The following is a 22,819-nucleotide window of genomic DNA, read 5'->3' as shown; positions in this document are numbered from 1 at the left end:
TATTTTATATTTATTAACAATTATACTAATTGGATATAATACATAACTAATATGAGGTAAAATATAAGTTATGATATAATGTGTGAGAATATATGCCTTTCTCACAATAAAGACTTGGTAAACATTTGGGAAATTAATATTATTGTTTTTTTTAATTCAACTTCATTACATTATTTGTCACATTTTCGTTCTTCCATTAAAGTGTAAACTCATAACCATGATCAATTCTACTCTAAGTCTTTGCTTCCATTAATCTGACACCAATTGAAATTATACAGTAAATGAACAAAAGCCTTGGAATCAAAAAATAAATAAGGCACCAAAAATAAGATTAGTATTTACTCCTCTCAGTCATCTCTTCTCACTGTAACTAAACAGCAGGATACTACATGACTCCAAACAATCTCTATAAGGAGAACAGAGAAATTTCCAAAGAGCAAGTTAAAGACTGAGTGACTCCAATTTGTTGGTTTGTGTTCAAACTTAATGTTATTTAAATGCATTTTTTATAGTGTGTTAATAACGGTAATAAAAAAATAGGAAAAAATGACAACATACAGCTATGTTATAACAAGCAGATGGTGGCTGGAGATGGGCTGTTCTCCAACAGTTCCCATTCTTGTCCAATTCATGATCAGTAAAACGAGTAAACATTTGTGTTCCCCAGGCTGTTATAATATTTCAGCAGTGAGGTACAGAATCTCAATGGCTTACTAGATGAAAATAATCGTTTAGCACTCTGAACTTAATTTTCAAATGAGAAAATCATCATAATCTGTATGCTGAGCAAGTAATCTGATAAACTGGACTGTGTGAAGAAGAAGCCGGCAACAGGATTGGAGGAAGACCAATTCACAACCTGCGATATGCTGATGACCCAACCTTGCTTCCTGAAAGAAAAGGAAGAGGACTTGAAGCACTTGCTGATGAAGATGAAAGACTACAGTTCCAGTATGGATTATATCTCAACATAAAGAAAACAAAAATCCTCATAACTGGACCAATAAGCAACATCATGATACCTAGCCAAAACCAAGCCCATTGCTGTCCAGTAAATTCCAGCTCATAGCAACCCTATAGGACAGAGTAGAACTGCCCCATAGAATTTCCAAGGAGTGCCTGGTGGATTTGAACTGCAGATCTTTTGGTTAGCAGCCATAGCTCTTAACCACTCACTACACTACCAGGGTTTCCTAACATCATGATAAATGAGAAAATGTTGAAGTTGTCAGGGATTTCATTTTACTTGGATTCACAATCAATGCCCATGGAAGCAGCAGTTGAGAAATCAAATGGTATATTGCATTAGACAGATCTGCTGCAAAAGACCTCTTTAAAGTGTCCAAAAGCAAAGATGTCACTTTGAGGACTAAGATGCACCTGACCAAAGTCATGGTATTTTCAATCGTCTCATACGCATGTGAAAATTGGACAATCAATAAGGAAAACAGAAGAATTGATGCCTTTGAATTATGGTATTGGTGAAGAATACTGAATAAACCATGGACTGCTGGAAGAAAGAAAAAATGTCTTAGAAATACAGACAGAAAACTCCTTAGAAGTGAGGATGGTGAGACTTGTCTCATGTACTTTGGACATGTTATCAGGAGGGACTAGTTCCTGGAGGAGGACATCGTGCTTGGCAATACAGAGGGTCAGCGAAAAAGAGAAAACCTTCAGTGAGATGGATTGACACAGTGACTGCAACAATGGGCTCAAACATAGGACTGTGAGGATGGTGCAGGACCAAGAAGTGTTTCATTCTGTTGTATATATGGTCACTATAAGTCAGAACCAGTTTGACAGCACCTAACAACAACTCTGAACTTAGAATTGCTAGTCTAAACCACGAGTGTTGATTTAGAAATTTCTAAATAATTTTGGAATTATAGGCAACATTTCATTTAATGCCTCCATCAGACAAGATTAACCAACAACAATCATTCACAGGTGTAAGTTAGTAATGAGGATGTGTTTTACTCTCCCCTAAATTTCATTAGTGGTTATTTGTTCCAATGAACATGATAAAGGAATATTTCGGTCATAAATAGTCTACATATTTGCAGTCGGTTTATGGGTTATTTTGGGTGACGTATGAATTGGTAGTGATCTTAAAAATCCATTTGAGGACATATTTTGAGAACCAGATACTATACATCAAATAGATTCGCTCCAATTATGGGAAATCCATGATCTGTGCATACTAGTTGGTTTCACACACCACAGAAATCAACATCTGCTCCAATTATCTTCACGACACGTAGATGAATCACATTCTTGACATCTCTTACATTAGGCCATCCCAAGAAAAGCTGTAGCATGGGAAAAGTTGGCCTTTTCCAACCCTATTTCATCATTTCTAAAAATTTGCCGTAGTTGTACACATCACCTTTTGTCATGCATAGACTCCTCGTGGCCCTCGTCATTTTCCCTGAGGAAGCCTACACTGTGCATGAGTCTGATATACATTCACGCTGTAGTGTAAATGATTATTATGCACTTAAGTACTATAGTTCTGGGGGCAATTTGCATTCATCTGCTCACGGAAAGCTAGTTTCCTCTTTTGTGCCTACTGTTGTTGTCTCATCTCAAACACTGGCCAGTTCTGATCTGAGCTCTTAAACAGCATCCAGAATAGTTTCCCTTTTCCCACTGCCTAGTTCCCTTCCAATTTGAGAGTTATATTGCAACCAATATAGTTTTTTAAAATAGCATTCTTGTCTCTCTACTCCTTCTGCTTCAAATAACATTCTTACCCCACTCCTCCCTCCTGATTACTTGACAAAATCCATAAACTAATCTTTATGAAATTTTCTGACTTACCTCTTCTTATACCCCTCCTTATATCTTAAGTGCCTTCCATATTAAATTGCTAGCAATTTTCAAACACTCTACAATATCTCATGTGACCATGTTTTGTTCAGGTCTCTCTTTTTGGTCTAGCCGGAATAAGTTCCACCACTGATCCATCTGGTGAAATTCTATTGGTCCTGCAAAACTTAGTTCAAGTATGAGACTCCTCTCTGAAGCCTCCTTTGGCACCTGTTTAGGAAAAATCATTACTTCCCGGACAACCCTTATACATACCAATGTTTGTTTCTCATACTAGACAGTAAGCCCCTTGAGGCTAGGGACTATGTCTTAATTGGCATTTTATTTATCTTTGTGTCCCCTACAATCCAGCGTTGTAGACATTTCATGTATGGTGTTAGTTAAATAAACTGAAGTCACATAGCTGCAATCATTATGTATCAAACACCATTAAACTGAGAGAGAAAAACTTTTGAAAAGTATAATTTCACCCTTGAAACCATAATAACAATATGTATTATCACATAGCTGCTTATTCATGAGGCTAGTCCACAGGCACTTTATCTTCCTTACGTAAAAACTGCAGTAATCCCTTGCTGGGTGCCTTCCTGGCATATATTTTACCTTTCTCTCCTTTTACAATGATAGTCTCAGTTTCCCAGTCATGACGTTTGCCTGGAATTGACCCATCTCCAGCTATGAGGTAAACCTTGCTTTTCTTCCTCTTAAAAGAAAACCTCATCCTCCATCCGTAAGTGGTTGGTTTAGATGCAGTCACGTGACACGTCCAGCCAATCAAAGCAATGAATCTCAGTTTCGAGGCCCTGTGTGAGTTACCGGGGAAATAAGTAGTATTTGCTTTCTTGCGTATAGAAGTGAGACAAGGCATAACCCAGGGAAATAAAGGCAATAATTCTTTGGCCTTGAGAAATGAATCTGCTTCATGATGAGGTCAACACTGAGAAATTAGAGCCAAAAAAAAAAAAGAGAGAGAGAATCTGGATTTAAGTAGTATATTGGAGTTTGGGATCAACCTGCTCTTAGGTGGTTTCATACCAGCCAAATATTTTCTTAATTTTAAACCTGTTTTAATGTGATTTTTCAGTTTCTTGCAACTGATAAGAGTGCTAAATAACAGAGATATGCATAAGAATAAAAGTGGAAAAAATTGATGGTATAAGACAAAAATCATGGGCTTTGGAATCTATGGATCTGGATAATCCTAGGTCTTTCATTTACTAAAGGTATGATTTTGGTCAAGATTAAATGTGTGATTTTGAACCAATTACTTAAGCTATCTGAATTTCAGTTTTCTTACTGGTACAGAAAAAAGGGAAAGCAGTTCTTGCTAAGTTTATTGTAAAACCTGTACACAAATGACAACCTAATAGCGATTTAAGAAAGAAAAGCAATGATTAGAATATCCCCCTGGAAGTCAGAAAAGTGTTAAGAAGAAATGATGGTGTATTGCTAAATTCTCTCTTCTTGTGAACCTCAGGTCAATTATTATTTCCTTTTGGGGGGTTCTTTGCTCCCAAAAACAATTGGGAGAAAACTAAGACTTAATCTCAGCAATAACCTCTCTTGCAAAATGGCAGCTCTGAACTCCAGTATTTTTGGCTTGCTTCCAGTTGATTCACACCCAAGCATTTAATGTACAATTTAATTAAGCATCAACGAATGCCAGTCAGCTTTGTGCTCCCACATATTGCTACTTAAACAGCAGTGTAGACACTTTCAGGTAGAAAAAAACACGAAATGAAAGTAAGATCATGCTTAATTTTTACAAAATAAGTTTCCTCTGCAAACATAGAAAAATCCACGAGGTGACATTTTACTCCCACCTCAGTATTTTTTGTTCATCTTTTCTCATGCCTGCCTAAACATTTCAATCTTTTTAATCATCAAAAAACATATCTTTGCTCAAATAATCTTTTGGCTCTCTCATAGGGTCCCTAGACACAATGCTTTCTTGTTTGTTCTCTTACATTTCTTAGGCCAATTATAAGAGTAATTCGGATGAAATATCAAAATATTCACATACATATTCCAGTTCTTGGTTTTGCTTGAGGTTGGTTTTCAGTAAACAAATCAGTCAAAATGGCAAATATTTGTTAAGTGACTACTTTTGCTGAGTACATTGTAGGAATTCCTAGGAAGCTACAAAAAACTACAGAAAAAAGAATTCTGACTTTCTTCTCTGTTGTTTTTAATACTTAATTTTCTTTAAATATTGTATAAGTACTAATAGCCTCTTTAGACTAGACCAAATAATTGTTGGTTTCCCATGCTTTCCTATTTCTAAAAAGTTCAACTTCTCTTTTTCCTTTATCTTCTCTGCTAAACACTACCTTTTTATTTACTTATGACCACTAATGGAAACTCTGGTAGCATAGTGGTTAAGAGCTATGGCTGCTAACCAAAAGGTTGGTAGTTCGAATCCACCAGGCACTCCTTGGAAACTCTATGGGGCAGTTCTACTCTGTCCTATAGGGTCACTATGACCACAATAAAATTTACAGTTGTAAAAATTGCTTAATATCTTGGATATAAAAAATAAAACTATACAACATGACACAACTATAAGTATGCCATAGTCATTTGAAATTTTATAGGTTGTACTCAGTCAAGCAACTAATAAATGTATCAAAATGTATCAGCAAATAGTGACTACCCAATATGTGCCAGAAACTACATTAGATATAAGAGAGGCAAGTTAAAAATTCTTTCTTTCAAGAAGCAGATAATCTAGTCAAGTTTAACAGGCATATAAACAAGTACAACTATGTGCTTTATACATTGTATCAGTCAGTGTCTAACAAAATCACGTTAAGTACAACAGAAGGTATTTAATGCAAGGAATTATCAGATGGGTGACAGAAGAGGTTAGGGCCAAACAAAAAATAACTAGGTAAACCAGGGATTAGCAACATCAGGAAGTCAATCCACCACTGAGAGTAAAAGAGGCTAGAATCATCCAGCGGAAACTGGAACCCCTGGCAGATTAGGCAGGAGGAGACACAGCTGCAGCAGGAAAAGTGACTGAAGCAAAGAAAAGGGCGAAATGTCCTGGGTTTCTCAATCCTTTCAGCCAGTGCATCCCACTGGGAAATTGGCCAACTCTACCTGGAAGCCAACTGACATGGGAGCCTAGAAAATATACCCTGTTTAGACAGGAGTGCAGGTGAAAGGCCCAGAATGAATCAGAGGGTCAACCGGTCTAGAGATGGCACATGTGATAAGAGTCTGAGCAAGGTGGTATTGTTGTTGGGTGCCTGTTGAGTCAGTTCCGACTGATAGTGACCTTACATATATCAGAAGGAAGCGTTGCCTGGTGCTGTGCCATCCTCACAATTATTGCTATGTTTGAGTGCATGGTTTGAGTCCATTGTTGCAGCAAGGTAGAGTGGGACATAAAATAATCAACTCTGAAGGGAAATGGGGAGTGAGTAGTAAATTCTGCTTAACTTATCTCAGAAAGAAGAAAAAAAGGAGGAGAGGGAAGAAGGAAAGAAAGAAGAAAGGGAGTTGGGAGGGAGGGAGAGAAGTAGGTAAGTAGGTAGGTCAGCCAGAATTAAAGCCATTTTTTGAACCCCTTAAAAAAAAAAAAAGGTTACACTTTGTTGCCGTGTGCTGTAAGGTCGATTCCAACTCATGGCAACTCTATATGATAGAGTAGAACTGCCGTACAGGGCTTCCTAGGCCATAAATCTTTATGTGAGCAGATCACCAGGTCTTTTCTCCCACCAAGCCACTGGTAGGTTCCCACCAAACCACAGACCTTACAGTTAGCAACCAAGAGCTTAAACATTGCACCACCAGGACTCCTTTAGTATCTAATTTTTTTCCGTTAAGGAAAGAAACGTTAGATATTAAGATGTAAATTATATTCCAAGGCAAAACAATTCTATAAGGATAGAAGCTTGGGAACGCCACCAGAACATAGAACCTTTTTTTTTTTTTTTAGTTCCCCAATGTTTATGAGTGAAGAGAAGTATAGTAAGAGATTAAATCAAAAAAATGAAACTTAAAAATTTACCCTTTAGGCTTCTTCATGGGACTTCTGGTATGGTGGTGATTCAAAATCTGCAAAGAAAACTTTCATTTTAAGTGTTCATTACAGCATGCGAAGCTCAATCCAAAAAGAAACCCCAGTGTCAAAGCTTTTACATATGATAATTTATTTCGTGCCCCAGAGCCTGGCATGAATCAATAAGAGAAAGGAAAGTGTTGGGGGCATGAGCTGTAGCAGAAACTAAATGAGACAGAGCCCAGAGGTTTAAGAAACCACAATGGAACAAGATTGTTAAGAGACTGAGTCTATTCAGCACAAAGCACAATAACCAAGAAGAAAATAAATTGAGAATCAATAACCTCAAATTCTGAAATTGCCTGAGGACTTTGAGCAATGATATTTATCTTTCCTTTTTCAAGCAATGCACAATAGGGTCACAGAGCCGCAGGGAAACCACTACCTAGGAAATTTTATCTTCCCTGACTACCTCACAAATCTTACTCTGCCCTGTGCTACAAACACTACCATGGCCATATGTATCTCTTGATGTGAGAAACATGCCCCGGAAAAGACTGGAACTAAAAAGGTTGTAGCAGACTATAATTCTGTCTGTGTGTTTTCATTTCATTTATATGTTCCAATTTTTTTCTTTTTCAAAATATGCCTGATAGAAACAGAAGGAAACACAAATCAGTGCTTTCGATCTCCCACATCCACTGTTTATGTCTTTCTTTGTGTTCACCTTCTAGTAGGAAAAAACTAAGTTCTCTAAAGATTAATGAATCCACATTGCCAAGAACACAGTTTACTTGAGGCCAACAGATCTTTCACCAAGAAAGGACAAACATTCCATAATTTAATTCAAAATCTCTGGATTTCATATTTGCTTCCTTTGAATTCAGGTTGTCTCTCAAAATTGTCAAAAGCACTAAATCTGTCTGAGGGTCACCAATCCCCACTGAAGCATTTTATGTAGTCCGTGGACAGGAAATGGCATACTGATACTAACACTGTGTCTATAAATATGATAACTCCAGGACTACCTTTGAAGAATGAGGGAGGGTGTTAGAGCAATGCCTGCCTTGATCAGATCCTCACCCCTATGCAGCAGTTACTGGAGAAACAATACTCAGGATAATTTTAAAGATTGCTATGAACTCCTAAAGGCAGATAAAACAAATAATGCAGGAGAAATCTTCAATGAGGCACCTGTTTCTTTGAAATGATTTGGAAGTGAGGCTCATGATAGAGAAACCCTTTGCTTCTACAGGACAGGATGATTGCTGTGTATAGTTTGGAAGTTGTATAGCCCCAGTCTACTTTATCCCAGCATAGTCCTGATGATTTGAATTCTTTGCCAAAGTGCTGTTGTTGTTAGGTGCAATTGAGTCAGTCCTTACTCATGGCGACCCCACGCACAACAGAATGAAAGGCTGCCCAACTGGCTGTGGATCAGAACACTTTGATCCATAGGGTTTCATTGGCTGATTTTTGGAAGTACCATATTTTCTCAAATAACACATCCACGTATATAATGCTAACACAGCCTAGGAAAATAAGGCACCAAGGGGTTGCGCATTTGGCAGAAAACATATAGCACGTGTTATTTGCATAAAAAATATGATAGATTGCTGGCCCTTTCTTCCTACTTCATCTTATTCTGGAACATATACTGAAAACTGTTTAGCATCACAGCAACATGCAAGCCTCCACTGAGAGATGTGGTGGCTGCGGCTTAGGGGCATTGTCTGGGAATCGAACCTGGATCTTCCTCATGAAAGGCAACAATATGACCACTAAACCATCAATGTCCCATGCCAAAGTGCTACTAGAGGTTTAAAAAATGTTGGAGAAAAAGAACTGCCAAGCTTTCTAGGGGTTCCTTACTTCCAGGGCACTCTGGTCATTCCAGCTTGTGCTTGTTGTCACCAAAGAGCCAACTACTTTCCGTAGAAACACAAAGACAGAAGCAGAGAAGACAGAATTTGAAAAGATCACCTGGTTCAATCCCCCAGATTGGTAGGCAATGTCTGAATTATCCAGAGCAAATACCTAATGTCTTGAAGACCTCCAGAGAGGGAAGGAAAAAAAGGGGAGGGAAAGATTTACTGAGCACCTAGTAAATGTAATCACATCTGCAATATCCCTTGATACTGCCTTCCGTCACCCTCACATTAAAAATAGCCTTCTTGTGTCTAATTTTCATTTTTCTTCTCTTATTTTTACTAAAATTTATTATTTTCTTGATGCCCAAAATCATTGAGGATAACTTTGAAGCAAACCTTTTCAATTTAATATATTTGTACACATGAAGGAGACCTGGCGGCTCTGTGGTTAAGAACCACAGCTGCTAACTAAAAGGTCAGCAGTTCAAATCCACCAGCTGCTTCTTGGAAACCCCATGGGGCAGTTCTACTCTGTCTTAGAGCGTTGCTAGGAGTCAGAATTGACTCAAAGGCAATGGGTTTGTTTTTGTTTTTTGTAGACGTTAAGGCACCTTGGACTTCCTAAGCTAACAACACAATCTCATTAGTTATTCCTTATATAATCTATTTTTATTCTTTTAAGTATTTTGTAATTTTCTGTTTTTGCATACCTTTTTTTAAATATTGAAAAATTAAACAATTACTACACAGTCTGTCTGTTGCATTCTTTTCTCTACGTTAAATCAGGTAGGCTAATTTCCGCAATGTCATTATATTACTGACTCATTGAGAGTCTACTCAACAAAGCCCCAAGTCTTTTCCTTTTTATTCTTGTGCACAGAGAGTCCTTTCTCAATCTGTATTTACAATGCTTACGCTTTTTGTCCCTAAGAAACTGAGCAAACATACTGTGGTCATAGCCAGAGGGTATAAGGAATTAAAGACAACAGGTTTTAGAGAATCGCATGTAGAATTACACTGGTTACCTCCAGCACCAAATTTTAAGAACAAGTTTCAATATTTTCTTGGAATCAATTTTGATGAAGTTGCTCAAAACTTTGTTTCAACTTGTCACTGATACAAGGTATCAGTGTGATCAACAAAATATTTCAGCTTATCTTAGTTCCTTAGAGATGTGATGCACAGAGAAAACTAAGATAGTAAGGATTTACAAAAACAAATGAAAAATAAAACGGGTTGATTAACCTCAGTTTGTATTATGAATAAAACCTGGAAATGCTATGACAGTCAGTGTAAACTCTGGTATTTTTATGCAAAAAAAAAAAAGCCAGGGAGAAAACTGGCTCTGTTCAGCCCTGGTTGGCTTTCAATGCCAACATATGGGAATGTTTCCATATCCAGGAAGCAGATGATAAAAAACTCAGCTTTAGATCAAAGCTAAATGGATATCCCCTTGGGAGCAGGTATGGGCTCAATAAAAGCCAATCTTTATGGGATATATACCAATTCAGAAGCATGCCCAGATTTTAAATATTAGTAAGAAAGTCATAATTATATCAACTAAAAGAGGCAGCTATTATTTTTACCTATTAGGGTTATTTCCAACTTGCATACCAAGACTCCACCCAACTTGTTCTCAAAAAATCTAAGTATATATATGTTTTCCAGATTGAATGCATTAATTGGTACCTCACCTAGCAAATTCCAGGAACTCAAATTTTCCTTTTTGTGAAACCATCATTCATTTTTACTCAAACTCAAAATTTCAAATATATTTGATTCGGACTTTTCCTTCATTCTATATGGTCAGTTTAACAAGACTTGTCAACATTTAATTTGAATAGTTTCTTAATCAATACTTCCTCTTTTCTCCAATTGCCAATACATGCAGCATTTTTATAATCTCAACAGCCAGCCAGTTATTCTGGCAGTTACCAGGTGATCCCCCTGACATTAGGCTGTCTTCTTTTTGCTGCCAGAGTGTTATTTCTTTTTTGGGTTCACTTTTTTGTGCAAAATATTTTTGACTTCTGTATTTTTTAGCATGTTGAATTATAAATTATAGAAAACTCAATGTCAAAGGAAATTTAGTCACATAGCCCCTAGGGAGGCTAGGAAATGGAGTCTCTACCTGAGTAGCCATGGACACTGCTAAAACCAGGGCAAGGCATATGCATTACTGAAAAGATGGGGGCAATGGATACTGGATAACAACTGGTAGTCCTGCACAATCACACAAGAATATATATATATATATATTTTTTTTTTAATGACTCTGACAATGGCATTTTTATGAAAGAATTATAGTGTGATTAGTCCAGAGCTTCCCCCACCTCTATTGAGGGTTAAATTCAGCCAAGATACTCATAGGCTACTTCTGAGGCAAAAAAAAAAGAGGTTGACCAGTAAGAATTCTGTCCAGTCAATTCCTCGTCAACAAGAGCCCTGGTGGTGCACTTGTTAAGAGCTCAGCTACTAACCAAAAGGTCAGCAGTTGGAACCCACCAGGTGGTGCTTGAAAACCCCACTGAGCAGTTCCTCTCTGCCCTATAGGGTCACTACCAGTTGGAATCGATTTGAAGGCTATGGGTTTGTTTTGTTTCGTATTGTTATATACATATTTTACTCTATACTACATAGGTTAATCATAGGCATTTTCTCATCCTAGGCTAGTAAATATTCTTCCTGACAAGCCCACCTCCATTACTTGAACAATTTTTTTTTTTAAGTCAAATTCTGTTAAGGGTGATGGAAGATCTGAATATGGATAATGGTGATGGCTGTACAACTTGATGAACACAATGTCATTGAATTACATATGTGAAGAATGTTAAAACGGCAAATGTTATGTTAAATATATACTTTCCACGATAAAAAGAATACGCTAAAAGATTGCACTGAATGCAGAAGATTGAAACTCTTTTTGGATATTATTATATAAGAAAGAGAAAATCTGAAATGGTCTGGTAAGTGCGTAAGAAAAATTTTTGTTAGAGAAGAAGGTGATTTAGGTAGGTACACTAGAATGATAGGAAAGGGCAACTTTGGCTTGAACTTAATGTTAGATTCCAATATTTTCACCTTTCTGGAGAGGATTTATGACTTTCTATCAAGTCTTCACAGTGCTGTGAGGACAAGGAATGGTATTCTTTGAATTCCTAGCCTTCTCCACACCCATTCACTTATTTTACCCTTGTCTTTGACATGTTTCTTGGTATTTATAATCTTATAACATTTTCAATAGATGGAAAGCTGACCTCTGAGGTCTAGCACACAGTTGTAATTTCAATTCCAAATGAACACCTACTCAATCCCTTTAACAATAATCTTTGCCAAAGCTTTAATACACAGGGTGAGATCTCCCAAGGCCAGAACTTTTTCTTGGCAGGGGAACATCAAGGGGATGGAAAATTCTTTGAAAGAAGGAGGACCTAAGACTTTTTAAAATTTTACACATTAAGCTTTATCTTTGCCAAGTGCTTCCTCAAGGGTCAGCCTGCTATGTCTAAAGGATAGAAAGTGTGTGCCCCTATGAGATTTTGCTACAATGGAATTTATTAAAGAACTCCATGTGGTTTACAGCATCAGAACTAGCCAAAAGGCTCTGAAACTCATATTCCCAACCTGGCTCCAGTGATCCTTTTACTCTTCTACTTCCTCTCTCATAATTTAGGTACAGAATCCATATTGCTGTAATATTTTCACTCATTTCTTTCCTTGTACATAACCTCTCTTCATTTGTGCTCTTCTGTCTTTTCATTCTCGAACTTTTTTTTTAATTTCTAATTCTATTTATTCTGCATTTTATCAAAGCACTCATTAAATTCTGGGTACATGAAGAGAAATTATAAACAAATCATCAATTTCTTCTAGACTGGTCCATAGTATTAACTCTGTGTGAGATCACAAGGCATTTCTATTGTCCAAATTCAAAACTCATTTTTCTATTCTAAACTTTATCTTCTTGGTGCTATTTATTCTCATTTGGGGCTTTCATAATAATAATTTTCTACTTCACTCCATATAACTCTCCATTATTCATTCCTAATCTTCATCCTCACATCTGTACACAGGTAGTCTTTTTAATAAACAGTCTGGGTGGATGTGTATTATATAACATGAATAATCTAAGCACAATACTGGATTTATTCACACCTCACTAAGGAAAAATATTTCATTTTCGTAAATTGTCTATGTTTGCCAATATTCTACTCCTTCGAAATAATGGAGAAGGAAAACAATACCTCTCTATGACAGTGATTTTCATGAATTGAGGATGGTTTATGAAGGGCAAATGTCTCTAACCAGTTGTCATGAAGTCAGTTATGACTCCTGGCAATGCCATGTATGTCAGAGTAAAACTGTGCTTCATAGGGTTCTAAAGATTGATTTTTCAAAAGTAGATTGCCAGGCCTTTCTTCTGGGATCCAAACCTGCAGGTTAACCATTTGTACCATCCAGGGACTCCTCAAAACATTTTGTCTTCCCTAATCTGGTAGCCACCTTGCCTGGCCCATAAGGCAGAAGAACTGGAATAATTCAAAACCAGTGAAAATTAATTAAATATCCAAGTAGCATTTCAAAATATACAGATGAAAAATATGGAGCTACTAGACAAAGACTTCTCTTTTTAAAATCAGACAAATTGTATAAAGTAAAATTGAAGCATCTGCTATTGATGGAAATAAAAATGGGGGGGGGAATAAATCAATTGGCAAGTTCACCATGTGAAACTATTTGAAAAATTATGGACATTTTGTTTAAGAGAATAAAATCTTGTGTTGTTATATGCTGTCAAGTCAATTCCGACTCATAGTGACCCTATAAGACAGAGTAGAACTGTCCTATAGAGTTTCCTAGGCTGTAAATCTTTATGGGAGTAGATTGCTACGTCTTTTCTCCCATGGAGCCACTAATCAGTTCAAACCACCACCCTTAGGGTTGGCACCCGAGAACTTAACCACTGGGCCACCAGGCTTCCTCGAGTAAGATCTAGGGTGATCAGATGTATTGTCCAAGGTGGGAGGGACACTTTTAAGAGTGACAGAGAGCACTGTGGGTAATTATATTGAGACATCAGGAATAAACTGGGTTTTTTTTTTTTAACTGCTAAAATTGAGACATATGGCCACTCTAATAAAGTCACAGATAAAATCTATATACACTTAGATATAAATACAATCCATAATTCCATAACCATTTTATTAAAAACATTCACAAATCTCCAAACAGTATAAACAAAGTAGAAAGAAAAAAATAAAGATAAATTACATGTTTCTGTAAAATGCACTAATAAGCAGACAGAAGCACTGCCATTATAGTTACAGAACACAGTATCAGTATCCTGGAACAGAAAAGACAAATGGACAACTAGAATAAAAGAAGAGTCCTGCTGCATGCTTGCTAAATAGTTTACACAGTTCCAGGATATGAACACACACATAATTTATCAATAGGCTCAAGGAATTTTTCCTGTTAACTAGAAGAGAGTCAAGAATGCATAAAGGAGGAAAATGTTTCTTATAAATACTTAGGACATAAAATATTGATTCAAAGTCTGTTTGCACATGAAGATAATCTAAATTTGTCCTAAGAAAATTATCAAGGTCTTCTCTTATTCACAAACCAGGGCAACAATGTTCCTCTCTTCCATAAAAAACAAACCCCTAAGGGACATAAGATTCTCTGAATGCTAGAATAGCAACAGAATTCATGATATTCAAAAAGGGAGTTGTGCTTAAACCTATAAATATAATAAATTGATCATTAAGAAACCACCCAACTTAAACAATATTAAAAATATCTGTTCATTAATAATGAAGTACTACTTTCCAAAGTACAGTGCATAACATTTGCTTTACTTAGAAAGATTTATAAAACAAAAATCAGGATATTTATTTTATGATCACTGAAACAAAAATTAAATGTTTCAATTGACCCTCTCACAAGTTATTTCCACTTTCAAGATGCCATATCCATTTACATAATTTCACCTATATTTAGCAAGCCATAAGCAAATATTGTATACTATAACAAACACATTCAAATTTATAAAAAGAATATTGTAAATCTATTTAGGTTCCTTATATATTCTAACTGAAGTGTTAGAACCTATCAAAGTGCATAATGACCCTAATTTTCTACTGTAAATACTTTTGAGTAAACACTGGTTTCAGAATTTTCTGCATAAAACATAGATATTTCTTTAACACAGACACAGCCAAGGTTTTTTATTTATCATATCGGTAAGTGAACACATTACTTTGTCACTAAAAAAAAATTATGCACAAACCAACTCTACAGAAAATAGGGTAGAGTTATCGAGTAGCGTATTTTCCTTAAAGATCAGTACACTTACCGCAAGGTACGAGTGCAAGTATTTTTCAACTGAAATGCTACAGTGACGATATTAAATATAAGCCATTCCATCGTAGCTTTAATGCTGATAAACTTGCTAAGATATTTTGGTTTTGGTTTTATACAAATGCAAATAAAAAAAATTTTTAATTTTGTTTTGCTTTGTTTCAATTTTATAGCCTATCTTTACTTTGGATTTCCACAATTCTGAGACTTATGGGAATGATAATTACCTTCGCTCTCCCTATTTTTGCCCCTTTCAGTTCCCCCCGCCCCGACCCCTTTGCCACTCCTCCCTCACCTCCCAAAAAGCATTGCGCTTAGGGCAGGCAGGATTTCGTGGGACTACTAATTCATTTGAGGCTATAATTTTTGTTCCAGCAACTAACACTTCATTAAATTGAAATAGTTTCATTATGAAAGGAAATATTCAAGAGAATCTAACCAATGAATGGAAAATTACAAAGTTTCCAACCAGTTTACTTCAGACTAAATGTAAAGCTTATTATTAATAAAATTGGGTTATGTTTTGAATTTTTAAAAATTTTTAATCATAGGAGAATGGCGGTGGAATGTATTTGTAAGCTTTTAAGTTTACCACAGAGAAGCAAAAATGTCGTATAAAAGTACTTAATTACTCTTTCAAAATGTGCAAGCTTCTATTTTACTGAAATCAAATACAAACATAGTCTGTTTTTCTTTAAAACATATATAGATATTAGATCTGGGCTTTATGCTTCCATTTAAGCACAAAAATTCTGTCTTGTTTTATTTCATTCATTCATTCAACACCTATTTACTGAGTGCCCACTTCGTTCAAAGCATTAGGGTAGAAAGACTAAGTTGACCATGACTGACATCGACTTTGTCTCAGGAACTAACATTACAGGCAGTGGTGAAGAAATTACATAACCAAAGTCAAGATTATTTCATTATCATCATGAGAAGTGGTAAAAAGGTGAAGTACAGAGTACTAAGAATGCTTCTCTGAAGAAATATCATTTAAATTCACATCTGAAAAATGAACAGGTCCAGCTTAGGTGAAGGAGCAAGGGTAGGAAAAATAACTAATTTAATAAGAACAGACACTCTGAGGTGGGAAATAGTATGACTCGTTGGAATGATCTTTTTTTTTTTTTTTTTTTTAAAGTCTGGAACACAAAGAGCCAAGCTGCTAAGAGTACCTGCTCTGAAGCTGAATGGTCCAGATTCAAATCCTGGCTCCATCATTTCTTCCAGATTGTATGACCCTGGCCAGATTCAGTTTCCTCATTTCTCAGTTTGGGATAACGATAATACTGACTCCATAGATAGTGTAAGGATTAAAGAGTTAATACACTTAAAAGCTTATGTTGGAACGAGGCACATAGGAAATGCTGAGGAATACCAGTCTTTTTATTACTAAGGTTGATATAATCACACACACACACACACAAACTAAATATGTGTATTTGCTGTACTTTTCCTTCTCTGGACAATATTATCAGTTACACGATAGGAAGAGATCAGGAGTTCTATCTTGAGTCCCACAGGTGTTCAACAGTCTAAAGCAAATGAGTATTATGGCCCAAGCACTGACATACATTTCCAAAATACCCTTTGCAAAGATCTCTCAAACTATAGTCCAAGAAATTCAGCTTGTGTGTGTGCGTGTGTGGCTGTGGTTATGATAAGCATTATTATTTATGTTAGTTTTGCTTTAACGTTGCTAAGTCTTCTTTTAAGAATGGGGAACATTGTTTTCTCTATCTACCAAGTCTAGATCCCAGGTCCTTTACTATGACCCTTATTAATAATTCTTTTAGATTTAAAATAATGCCATAATATAATGCAAAGTAGGTTCCATTAATAGAGAATACTATGAAGATACACATGTCTTTGAATATCAGTGTAAGCATTAAGTTTTAATGTTGATGAGGTTTTGTTCTCTCTTTTTTCCTCCTTTCATTCTGTTTAATGTCTTACAGTGTTTTTAATCCATTCTTTACTATGTAGCTAAATAATCTATACTTTGTCCAACTCTTTTGACTCTTGGCCATTCAAATTTAATTTGTCACTTCTCATTTTACTGGTCTTTCCCCCCCCCCCCGGTTGTCTATGAAGGGGGTCATATTTAGGTCCTCCGAAATCACAGAAGCTTTAGCAAAGCCAGTTATTTAACTGTCCTTTGTTATACTCATGCAGGAGATGTTTCTAGCCCTGTATCCTGACTTAAGTTTAAAAAGTTCTCACATATAGCCTATAAATACAGAATTTACTACAGAGACCAACAAACCCACTGATAGTGACGTTCTCAGTCCAAGTTCTTATCTGACATTCTTCATACAACAGAAACACAGTCTCCAGATAAGTCCCTCTATGCTTTCTTGGAAAGATTCCCAGCTTTACTGATGTTCACTCAGGAAGAGATTCAGGATTTTTCTAAATTTATCTGAAAATGAAACTACTCAGGGGAGTGACTATAATCCATTTATAGTCGGGCTCTGCATGAATATCTATCTTGAAACTTGTCTACAATTGTCATAGACTAAAAGTATTCACTCCCAAAGCCCAAACTAATACTTGTCTTATTTGGTTTCCAAATTTTGTGCTAGGGCTTTCAAATGTTCATTAAAGACTTCCAAGACCCATATGGTTTCCCAGTTATTTAATTTTTAAAATATGAGATGCTTTTTTAGTGAAGGCAACACCATGAACTATCTCATTCCTAGTTTTCTCAACTCGACATTTGTTCCCTGATTATAACAATAATAGCCACATCACTGTGAAAAATTAAGAAAGCAGAGTAATATAAAGCTGTTATCGCCCCTTCCCCAAGAAGTCATTGTAAGCATTTTCACATGTTTTCTTTCTAAATTTCTAAGACTATTTAAATACAAGCAGATTTTTCTCAGAAAGTTAAACTCCAGATAAGTATTTCCTCATTCAAAACAAAATCTAGAAAGTGCCTACATCTCCTCTCCCTCTCAAAAAAAACATACCATTTTCTTTTGCATTGTTTTAGCATTTTAAAATAAAAGAGGAAAATGTATAAAAGATTCCACTATTTCCACAAAAGCCAATTTTCCCTTTATGAAGAAGTAAAATGAGAAATGTACATATTAAAGTCAATAGCCCTCTTTTCAGACAGTTATTAGGAGAAGAAGATTCCTTAAACTGATCAAAGTAATAAGCCAATACTCTTTCTGATTTTTGAATTTACAGAATGAACCAATAAAAAGAAGGCACTAAGCTCAATTTGATTTTTTACTTTACCAAGAAAATTTGCTACCCTGGTTAAATCGTATTTCATAATTCTAGGGTTTTTAAAGTGAAATCACACACCAAGTAATTATGGTTGCATGTGGACCCACCCATTCAGGGCTTTTTAAAAACATACACAAATATCAAAAGGGCATTAACCACGCCATTATTTGTTTAGTGAAGAAACAGCATTTCTGTGTACGACACATGGAAATATGATAATGTCCAGGTAAAGGCTAGGGTTGTTGTCTGATTTCTAAAATGCAGAAGCAATTTCACCACAAGGGGCCATGTCTACAAAAAACAAACTTAAATGGAGAGCATGGAAAAACCACTTTAGGGTCATTTAGAAATTTTGTACTCAGGCTTATTCCTATGAAAAAGATAATTTGTGGAAACAAAGTCCATAGTCAAGGGATTCCCTTGAGCTTCCTTTTCTGTTCCATCCTAGGTTGATGAAACAAACATATAATTGCTGAAGAAATTGTTTTCATTTTATCTTCTTCCTTCGATGCCTGTAGGCCATGGAATAGATACACACTGGGATAGAAATGGGAACATTGCAATTATTCCAAGTAACTATTCAAATCTAGTGACTTCTGGGCCTCAACAGTTATTGGCCTATCATCTTTAATATTAAACACATTTAGGACCTGATCCACTTTACATAGGATATTTCTCCCTTTGTACCATGAGGAAGATTAGCTAAAGAACTAATACTTTCTGTGAATTTGCTAGAAGACGCTACTTGGCTGTCAAATGTTCTAACAGCAGAGTACAAACCTGAGGTGGGAGTGGGAGAGGTATTTGATTGGTAGAACAGAAAATCATTGACGTAAGTCGCCCCTTGCTTACCCTCTCATGCCTTCAACATTTTGACCACTGATGTTTGGATTCTCTTTCACACACTCTTTCCTCTTCTTCAGTTTTTTGTCATGTTCTAAACAAGTTGCTTACAAGTCAGGGTGTGTGGTGCAAAATCACTCATTGAAACATGGAGAAAAAAGTAAAACTTCTATTTATATTTATTTGTATCTAAAAAATAAAAATTATAGTGTTTAGTATATAGATTGACTGGTATGTATATATAAGGTATAAATAAATATATATTTATGAGGAATATGTGCTCAAATATTTTTACTACAGAGGCATAAAATCAATAAAGCTCAAGATCATTGGTCTCCACCAATGATTAATATTGCTATAGTACAGAATGTGCTTGGAAGAGTGAATAAAACTCTCCTTGTCTCACCCCTGTTCCACTTCTACAAAAGAAAAGGCATGTGTCTAGTGAACCCCTCATAAAACCAAGTATGCATCTATAAAAGACTTCTTCGTGAGGGAATATTTTATGTCCAGAGTAGAAAGTTTTCTTAAAAGTGGTATTCCTGCTATACCAGCACTAGATAACTAAAACACTCAACAACTGATAATAAATACAGCTTTGTTCAGTAATCTCTACGCTGACATAGAATCTGAATGTAAGCATCAAAACTTTGAACTGCGTGCATTTAATCAATGACAAAATAAATTCTTCTCTTCTGACATTTGACATTCTAATGGCCTTATAAAGCTGCGAAGGATAACTGGTGTAAGTAAAACTAAGTTCATTCAGTTCTTTCTAGGTTCTCAACAGAAGTCAAATTGTCAAAATAGGTATAATATTCTTTCACTTTTCCAAATTTTGTCAAAAATTCTAGCCAATGAAGCTCTTCCTAATTCGGATGTGTCACAGAGGCATAACATCCTCCTAGATTTTTTTTTTTTTTTTTAGAGGACCTCTATTTGTTAGTGAGGGTAATAGAATTTAGTTCCTACTTCCCTGAGATCTAGATACATTGTGGGTTTTCACATCTTAACTTCTTTTTGTAAGTTGAGGAAAAATTGCTTTGTACAGCTACATGACTACATTAATCTCACATTTCCACAGCACTTAAAAATATTGTTGAGTCTATATTGAACTCCTATAATCCAAGAAAATTTTCCAGTTACTTTTCTGAATATGTTTTTAATCCATTCTCAACAGACCAAATGATCCTTGAAGAAAGGATGATAGGCCTTTTCTTTGTTGTTCCTCAGAGTGACTCTAACTGTGTTCTGCATATAGTAAGGACCCAATCGATAAATGTGGTTGACTGGTGGAGCAAAACAACAGTAGACTGTGGTAAAGAATTACGCAAATATCCAATAAAGGCAAATAAAGTGAATTAGCACAAATAATATTATTCTGTGGGTCAAATAGTGACCACACCAGCATAATAATGCACCATGAAATTATTGGTCATGTCTGCATTGGCATTATAATACAGAATCAGTATCAATCTCTACCAGGTTAAACTCTCATAATCAAAGTTTATAGCTGTAATGTATAGCCACTTCCCCTTTGTAATAAGATATTCCAAAACACATGTGCCATTTTTTTTAAATGCCATTAAAAATATTAACCATCAAGGACCAGCAAGTTTTCAAAGTGTCTTATTTACATTTGAAATAGTGAGCTTGCCTGCCCAGAGCTTCTGTAGGAGGTTCAAAGCATCCCTGTGAGACTCAAAGCTTTATTGTCTGCTTAACCCTTTCTCCAGCCCACAGGTGACTAGACTAGAAGTTTTCCAGGGGCTCCTATCCATTAGCTGGTCTGAGACTTGTAACATGGTAGGAAAAGTTCAATTGGACCAATCCATTCTTGTTTCACAATTCTGAATTTGGAAACCATGGGGCTCGTGCACACTAATGCAAGCTGATGAGGAAGATCGACAGGAAGCTGATACAGAAAAAAATACAGCAGACTCACGCAAAAAAGAAGAGATGAAAGAGGCTCTTAGACTTATGAAAGCTGAGATCAGAGTCTCAGTTCTTGACCTTACTATTCTTAGTTTCATTTCACACGAAATCTGACTGCACTTAAGTACCTATTCCTCTGCATCCTTACAATAATTCTCACCCCCTTTTAACCTGAGCAACTTTGAGTAGATTTCCTACTCCAAAAAAAAAAAAAAGTTTAGCTATAATATTCCTTTGGGCTAAATATAAAAGCGAATGGAAATATTAAGTCGATAAAGAATTAGCAACAAAGATGAACACAGAGCTACCTGAGAGGAATAAAAATGAGATGAACCTTAACCTACTTCATTCTCTAAATAAACTTTTCCATGGTAATTTCATTCACTATCATGGATCCAACAACCGTATATCTGTAGATGATTACCAAATCGATATCTTCAACACAGATCCCTCCCCAGAGAAATTCAGATTACCTCCTAGACTCATCTACTTACATATTTAATGTATTTTATATTTAACAATGTTAAAATTCCAGCTGATTATTTCTCCTTAATTTTTCCTGTTTCACTATTTTCTGTCTTGGATGATCTCACCATCTTATCCTAGCTGACACCTAAAACCACGCTTAACTTCTTTCACTCCCTCATTTCGCTCTTCTCACCCTTACATACCTACTTAACAAGAGCTTCCGACTGATCTTAACATTTCTCAAATATGTACCTTCTTCATCTCTAACATTTCACTAATCTAGGTCATCATCTCTAAACTAGTAGCCAAAACCAAAGTAAATATATTCACTTATACATCTCATGGAGCCCTGGTGGCACAGTGGTTAAGAGCTCAGCTGCTAACCAAAAGGTCAGCAGTTTGAGTCTCTACCAGCTGCTCTTTGGAAACCCTATGGGGCAGTTCTACTCTCTCCTATAGGGTCGTTATGATTCAGAATCCACTTGACAGCAACTTTTTCTTTTGATATATATATATGTCTTATAGTGTGCATAAGGTTAGAAACCAAAACTATTAGTCACTGGAACTTTTCTCGTCTAAACAGAGGTGAAGACTGGAAGTGTTGTGCCATTTTCTCGTCATTGTTACTTCCAAATCATTTTCCTTTCCCATTCACTAAAATCACCCAGTTTTGACTCTCATGTTAGCATCTGTATCATCTACTAATCCTAGTTTTTGCTATGAACTGACTTCTAAGCTTTTCCCTTTATTTCCCAAGGATTTCAGTATTTGGCCACTCTACTTGACACATTTTTTTTTTTTACTTGACACATTCCTGTCCTAATTCTTGGTAATTTCAATACTCACATAGATCTTCACACCAGTCTCTTGGCTTCCTCTGCTGAAATGATCTTTTCCTCAGCCACACGTCAGCCTTACAATGACCAATAGGGTAGCTATTCTGCCACTGAGTTCTGAAATGTATGAACATGAGAGCATTTTGATCCAATGAACATCTTTAAAATTATCTCTTCACTGAACGCAATACACATACAAATTTTCATAGTATTGTTTATCAATTCTTTCAATATAGACTAATAGCCTAAATACAAATAATTAGAGGAAAAAAATAGCTTAAATGTACAGTTCTCTGATGTTGTTATGTTTGTTCTTTGCTGTTAAGTCAATTCCAACTCATAGTGACCCTACAGGATAGAACAGAACTGTCCCACAGGGTTTCCAAGGCTACAATCTTTACAGAAGGAGACTGTCACATCTT

The 22,819-nt window shown here is 36.0% G+C and overlaps 1 long non-coding RNA gene across 1 annotated transcript; it reads right to left on the bottom strand.

Moving 5' to 3' along the window:
* Nucleotides 1-729: 729 nt before the first annotated feature.
* On the bottom strand, nucleotides 730-22,509 carry LOC126058706 (uncharacterized). The gene is made up of 3 exons (XR_007513263.1): nucleotides 22,408-22,509; nucleotides 6,851-6,897; nucleotides 730-890 (listed from the first exon to the last, which is right to left on the bottom strand). It is a non-coding gene; the product is annotated as an uncharacterized LOC126058706 (long non-coding RNA).
* Nucleotides 22,510-22,819: the final 310 nt, after the last annotated feature.

This window comes from Elephas maximus, chromosome 15 (assembly GCF_024166365.1).
Source record: "Elephas maximus indicus isolate mEleMax1 chromosome 15, mEleMax1 primary haplotype, whole genome shotgun sequence".
NCBI lineage: Eukaryota > Metazoa > Chordata > Mammalia > Proboscidea > Elephantidae > Elephas > Elephas maximus.
This window is presented reverse-complemented; position numbering and strand designations above follow the sequence as displayed.